Below are 7,001 nucleotides of genomic sequence, written 5' to 3'. Positions count from 1 at the left end.
ACATATATATGCCTATTGTTTCTTTTCTCAGTACAAAGCCCAGTTGTTATGCTGAATGGAATGCTCATTCCATTTGTACTTTTTTTTTTTTTTGCTGGGGGATGTTGGCAGGGAGGTGAGGAAGGAGCATTCTATTTATTGATATCTTGTTCATGTTTCCATCTAGACTGTTGTCCTTCAAATCTTTGTTAACAAACTAAAGAGGCCAAATGTAGGACTGGGGTTCAGCAGCGCTCTGGGGAGCCTTTTGAGCTTTGGAACAAGCATCATCACATTAATCAGTTTACATGAGAACTGTAGCTGCAGGCAGATTCCAGTGCAATTACATGTGCCACCTCACATTATTTTAGCTTCATTGTTCCTGAAGAGATTGTTTCCCAAGTATTCAAACCTGACTCTTCATGTAAGAGTGACTAACTTTCTCCTAAGCTGAAAGTTGACAAATACTCAATATCCTCATATTATTCCTTTAAACCTGCTCAGGAATCAAGTCAGTATAATAAAGTTGATATGAGAGCTCCTAAAACCACTGTCCTTAAATATACTGCTTGTGAGCTGAGGAGAGGAGGCAGATTTGAGCCCATCTTCTGTCTCCTTGCTCAGCCATCTTGCAATAAATTTTTCTCTCTAAAATAATAAAAATAAAATAAAATAAATGAATAAAGTTGATACGAGAGCTAATACAAGTTCTTGCAAAGGCTTTTCTTATCCAATCATATCTCATTTCAAAAGACTTATTCAGGAAAACAACAGTAATGAAGCAGGGTCCCAGGACCATCTTAACTCCCTTTTACCTGTTGGCTATTTGGTTGCAGTAACATTTCCTGCTTCTCCCTACAGTTCAATTTCCTGTTTCCTCACAACTCAGTACTAATTGGAGGCAGAGTTTCTCATATTTTTGTCAGCACACACAGTTGGCCATCATCTGGACTGTCTGAAATTTCTTCGCATGAATGAATTTTTTGTCTAGTCAAGTTCCCATAGTTTGAAGTCTAATATAAATACAGGGCTAAAAAATATACCATTAAAAAATGAAGGAGCCGGGGATGGTGGCTCATGCCCGTAATCCAGAACTTTGGGAGGCGGAGGTGGGTGGATCACCTGAGGTCAGGAGTTCAAGACCAGCCTGACCAACATGGAGAAGCCCTGTCTCTACTAAAAATACAAAATTAGCCGGGCGTGGTGGCAGGTACCTGTAATCCCGGTTACTCGGGAGGCTGAGGCAGGAGAATCACTTGAACCCGGGAGGCGGAGGTTGCGGTGAGCTGAGGTCGTGCCATTGCACTCCAGCCTGGGCCACAAGAGCGAAACTCCTTCTCAAAACAAACAAACAACAACAACAAAAAAAAAAAACTGAAGGAAAGGGTGTGTGTGTAGGGGGTGACTTACTCTACTGAATATAAAGACTTACAAAGCTATTAAGAATTAAGATAGTTGGTAGAGGACAAATAGCTAATAGAAAAGAATATGGAACTGAGATAAATGCTCATACATATATGTAAATTAGTATATGACTGGTTACAAACCAGAGAGGAAATGATGGGCTCTTCAGTAAGTGATGTGGAAACTACTGGGTACCCATATGGAAAAATATAATAAAGTTAGCCTCTTACCTCGTAATATAAGCAGAAAAAAATTGCAAATGAATTAACAAAAAATGAAAATAAAAATTCCAAAATTTTTTAAAGAAAATACTTTTGTGACTTCAGATAAGGAGGGATATCTCAAAGCATAAAATTACAAAACAGAAGGAACCAATTGATAAATTGGAGTATACTAATATGAACATTTTTTTTTTTTGAGACTGAGTTTCGCTCTTGTTGCCCAGGCTGGAGTGCAATGGTGTGATCTCGGCTCACCGCAACCTCCGCCTCCAGGGTTCAAGTGATTCTCCTGCCTCAGTCTCCCGGGTAGCTGAGATTACAGGCACATGCCACCACACCCAGCTAATTTTGTATTTTTAGTAGAGACAGGGTTTCTCCACGTTGGTCAGGCTGGTCTCGAACTCCCGATCTCAGGTGATCCCCTTGCCTTGGCCTCCCAAAGTGCTGGGATTACAGGTAAACAATTTTTATACAACAAAAGTCACCATAATGAAAGTGAAAAAATAAGCCATAGGTAGAAGATATATGCAAGACATAAAACTAGGAAGGACTAGGACTAAGATTCAGAATATTTGAACAATTTCTACCAATGGACAAGAAAAAGAGAAACACTCTAAATAGAAATTCACAAAGAATAAGAATTCATAGAAGAAGAATGCTGAATAACTAATACATATATAAGACAAGATCTTCAACTTTACTGGTAACCAGGGCAATGCAAACAAAAAACAATTAATATGTAAACATTTTATACCCATCATCTTTACAAAAATTTCAAAAATCTAACAATGCCAAGCAATGCATTTGTATATATAGTGCTTATTGGTAGAGCTGATTTGAAAAGGAATTTGACAATATCTAGTAAAGATGAAGATACTCATACATACCCTACGACCTAGCATTTCATTTTTAGGTATGTACCCTATAGAAACTCTGACATGTGCTCAAGACGGTGAGTACCAGAACAGTACCAAAAACATTGTAATAGCAAAAAATTAGAAATGACGTAAATTAGACCGGGCGCGGTGGCTCACGCCTGTAATCTCAGCACTTTGGGAGGCCGAGGCAAGCGGATCACCTGAGATCGGGAGTTCGAGACCAGCCTGACCAACATGGAGAAACCCCGTCTCCACTAAAAATACAAAATTAGCTGGGCGTGATGGCAGGCGCATGTAATCCTAGCTACTAGGGAGACTGAGGCAGGAGAACTGCTTGAACCCAGGAGGCGGAGGTTGTGGTGAGCCGATATCATACCGTTGCACTCCAACCTGGGCAACAAGAGTGAAACTCCATCTCAAAAAAATAAATTAAAAAAAAAGACCTAAATTAATATTAATAGAAAATGGAGAAATAACTTATGGTTTGTTGCTACAACTGTGTCCTGGAAAAGTCAGATTCTACATGGATTTTAATCTGTTTAAATCATTTATTTATTTTTCTAGGAAGGCAACTTACTGAAAAAGAATACCCTTATATATTATATAAGTGTTATATATTAGTTATACATCTAAATTAACAAGAAAAAGTTTAATGTTTTACCCTAAACTTTTGGTTTAATTTTAACATTACTAAGAGAAATCAACCTCCTAGATCAAACATAGTCTATAATTTTTTTCTACATTTTTTTTTCCTTTTTTCCTTCTTGTACCCATGACAGTGCTGACACACAGTTTATAATTTAAACTTAGAGTCAACAAACTTTCTATAACAATCATTATAACCAATGTAATTACCTGTAATAAAAAAATATTCTTGTTGAAGCTACTAAAATAAAATTTTTGAGGTTATAGAAAATTTGTTTTTTGCCGTTTTTAATAAATAGGCTTAGAAAAGCCATTTTCTATTGCTGAGATAGAATAACCATATAGATTTCACTTAAATTTTGTGGTAACTGTTATGCAAATATAATATTCAGCCTTGTCTTTTCTGTAAACAAAAGATAATGTTAATCTTGTGTTTGACTCTCTAAAAATTTCATTTCAATGGCTTCTTAACATTTTTCATGGTGTCATTGAAATGTAGGACCTACAATTTCAGTTTTGCTTTAGCTTCACTGTTTCTGAAAAATTATTTCCCAGGTATTTATTTTTTTATCTCTTCTTTTTTTTTTTTTTGAGATGGTGTCTCCCTCTGTGACCCAGGCTGGAGTACAGTGGCGTGATCTCGGCTCACTGCAACCTCCACCTCCTTATTTCCCAAGCATTTAAACCTGACTCTTCATGTCAGAGTGACTTAGTTTGCTACTTACTGATTATAATAATAATGAATCAAAAAATTGGAGGTTTATATATTTTTATTTTTGTAAGCAGAAAATCAATAGAAAAAAAGAAAGAATGGGAATACTATATATCAGTGAAAACAGAAGAACTAGAACTACATGTATCAACATGGATAAATCTCAAAAATATAATGTTGAATGGAAAAAGCAAATTGTAAAAGGATATGTAGCGTATGATGCCATATACTTAAAAATAAGAAAAATGTTACCTGTTGTTTGTAGATACCTACATGTATTATAAAAGCGTAAAAATATGAAGGGAGATGATATGTATTTTAGGATAGTGGTTACCTCTGAGGAGGAAGGGAGAGAGGGGAATGAGATGGGGAGGAATACAGAGAAACTTTACCTGTATTTTTATTGTATTATTTATTTTGAAGGACGTGAAGCAAAAAAATGGCAAAATGTTAGGATATTTTCAAGCAAGGTGGTATGTACATGTGTATTTATTATACTATATCTTTTTCTGTATGTCTGAAATATTTGTAATAAAAATGTTAGATAAAAGTAAGATAGGGGCGTGATGGCTCATGCCTGTAATCCCAGCACTTTGGGAGGCCGAGGCAAGTGGATCACCTGAGGTCAGGAGTTTGAGACCAGCCTGGCCAACATGGGGAAACTTTATCTCTACTAAAAATAGAAAATTAACCAGGCATGGTGGCAGGTGCCTGTAATCCCAGCTACTCAGGAGGCTGAGGCAGGAGAATTGCTTGAACCCGAGAGGCGGAGGTTGCAGTGAGTCGAGAATGCGCCACTGCACTCCAGCCTGGGTGACAAGAGTGAAACTTTGTCTCAAAAAGAAAAAAAAGTGAGATAAAGCTGGGTATGATGGTTCACACCTGTAATCATGCCACCACACTCCATCCTAGGCAAGGGAGTGAGACTCTGTCTCAGAAAAAAACAAAGAGAAAGAAAAAAGAAAAGAAAAGAAAAAGGCAGGAGTGCAGTGGCTCACGCCTATAATCCCAGCATTTTGGGAGGCTGAGGCAGGTGTACAGCCTGAGCCCAGGAGTTCAAGACCAGCCTGGACTGAAACAGAGTGAGCCCCATCTCACCTTTTTTTTTTTTTTTTTTTTTTTTGAGCCTAGTCCCACTGTCTTGCCCAGGCTGGAGTGCAGTGGTGTGATCTTGGCTCACTGCAACCTCTGTTCCCCAGGTTCAAGTGATTCTCCTGCCTTAGTCTCCCAAGTAGCTGGGATCACAGGTGCCTGCCACCACGCCCAACATGGTGAAACGCCATCTCTACTAAAAAATACAAAAATGTTGTATTTTTTAGTAGAGATGGCGTTTCACCATGTTGGCCTGGCTGGTGGCAAACTCCTGACTTCAAATGATTCACCCACCTGGTGCTCCCTAAGTGCTGGGATTATAGGCATAAGTCACCATGCCCGACCTCTATTTTTTAAAATTGTTTTTAAAAAGTGGTATAACTTCACTGTTTTATGTTTATCATGGTACTTTATCATTTTTTCAAAACCTAGAAGAATAATTGGCTAACTGGTCCTTTTAAAATAGAATAAACATACATTTGGCATATTTGAAATAGAAACAAATACATTTGGGAACACTACTGAGAACCTGTAAGCCTGGGTTTTACTCTCCTTCAGCACTAAACTAACTGTGTGACCTTGAACAAATCATATATCCTCTCTAACCTGTAAACTGAGAAAGTTGAACTAGAATGTCTGCTGAGTTTCCTTCCGACTCTAAAAAGTTGAGATTACCACTGTACCTGTGAGAATGGATGGAAGAAAGAATCTGTGCTGTCATTATCAGACATATTCTGAGGCTAAACGGCTGCCAGGAGACTTGGAAACCCATGTTCGCCGTGAAGGCAGACGCTGCCTATGATGTAAAAACTGTAACCCTGCAATGCCTATAAATCCTACCAAAGAGTAAGGCAGATCATGAACTTCATCTTTTAGGAATGCTGAGTCTTATTTTCTGCCCCCTGCCCCTATAGTTAATAACTAAATTATACTGTTGTTTTTTTTCTCTGAACTTCTCATAGCTCTTCTGCTATAAACAGAACATTACCCTTCCTTGTCAATCTGGCTGATTCTAAATGGTTTATTTTCTTAAGAATCTTAAAATCCTTCTCTCAAATGCCACTTCTATGGTCTATTAGGCCTCAAAAATTCTATAGCACCCTTCTAAATAAAGTTAAAGATATTGACTGCAGGCTCCAGCACTTTCCACCAGTTAGTTCTGTCTCAATGGCCTTCATTACCCATCATGTGTTTGCTGATATACAGTCTGTAAGTCCATCAGTTACTTTTGTTTCCTTATTTTTCATAAATCATTTCCACAGTCTCCGTTTCCTTTCTGCCTCTTGGCCTTTTCAGAAGATGTTCCTAATATTTGCAAACAAATTACTTTCTCCCTTTAATTATCTCTGTTCTTCCTTTCAGCATTATCCCAAGATAAATAAAATAAACTTACATTATATATTTCTCATTTATCACCGTATATCATGCTATGTATTCGTTGATTTGATCTTTGCCAGTTTATTAGAGCTTGGTGTCACATGCTGTTACATAATTGTTGCAATTAAAACTGGGAAACATGTTCTTCTCTGCACTTGGCTCCTTTCTTTGTGGAGATGTGATTAGCAGGCTAGAGGATGATAGAAATCAGGCCAGGCTTGGGAATTAGAAACCTGTGTGTTCTAGTTATCTCTGTTTTGTTTCAAGAACAAAACCCACAGTCCCTACTATAAGACTTCTAGAAAATGTATGCACGAGTCAAAGAAGAGGCCACTAAGGAGTAAGCGGTTGGTGCAGCACAAGCTCATTAGCACTACTAGAAAAACATTTCAAAGGTAATGCCTGACTTGTGGATAAATAGTACAAATAAGGTATCAGTCCTTATCTGAGTCTCTGGGTTACAGTCTACGTAAGGATCCAAAATATTCCGAACAACTGGCTTCCGCATAAAAAATAAATAAATAAAGGACCCAAAATATCTTATTAGGTCTTCTCCATAGCATACAGAACAGTGCCAGAACACATAAGCACATAGTGATGATTAAGAAAATGTTTTAGGCCAGGCACTGTGGCTCATGCATGTAATCCCAGCACTTTGGGAGGTTGAAGCAAGAAGATCACTTAGCCCATGAG

The sequence above is a fragment of the Macaca fascicularis genome, chromosome 5, assembly GCF_037993035.2.
Source record: "Macaca fascicularis isolate 582-1 chromosome 5, T2T-MFA8v1.1".
In the NCBI taxonomy this organism is placed as follows: domain Eukaryota; kingdom Metazoa; phylum Chordata; class Mammalia; order Primates; family Cercopithecidae; genus Macaca; species Macaca fascicularis.
The sequence above is the reverse complement of the archived record's forward strand: the minus strand, read 5'-3'. Positions refer to the sequence as shown.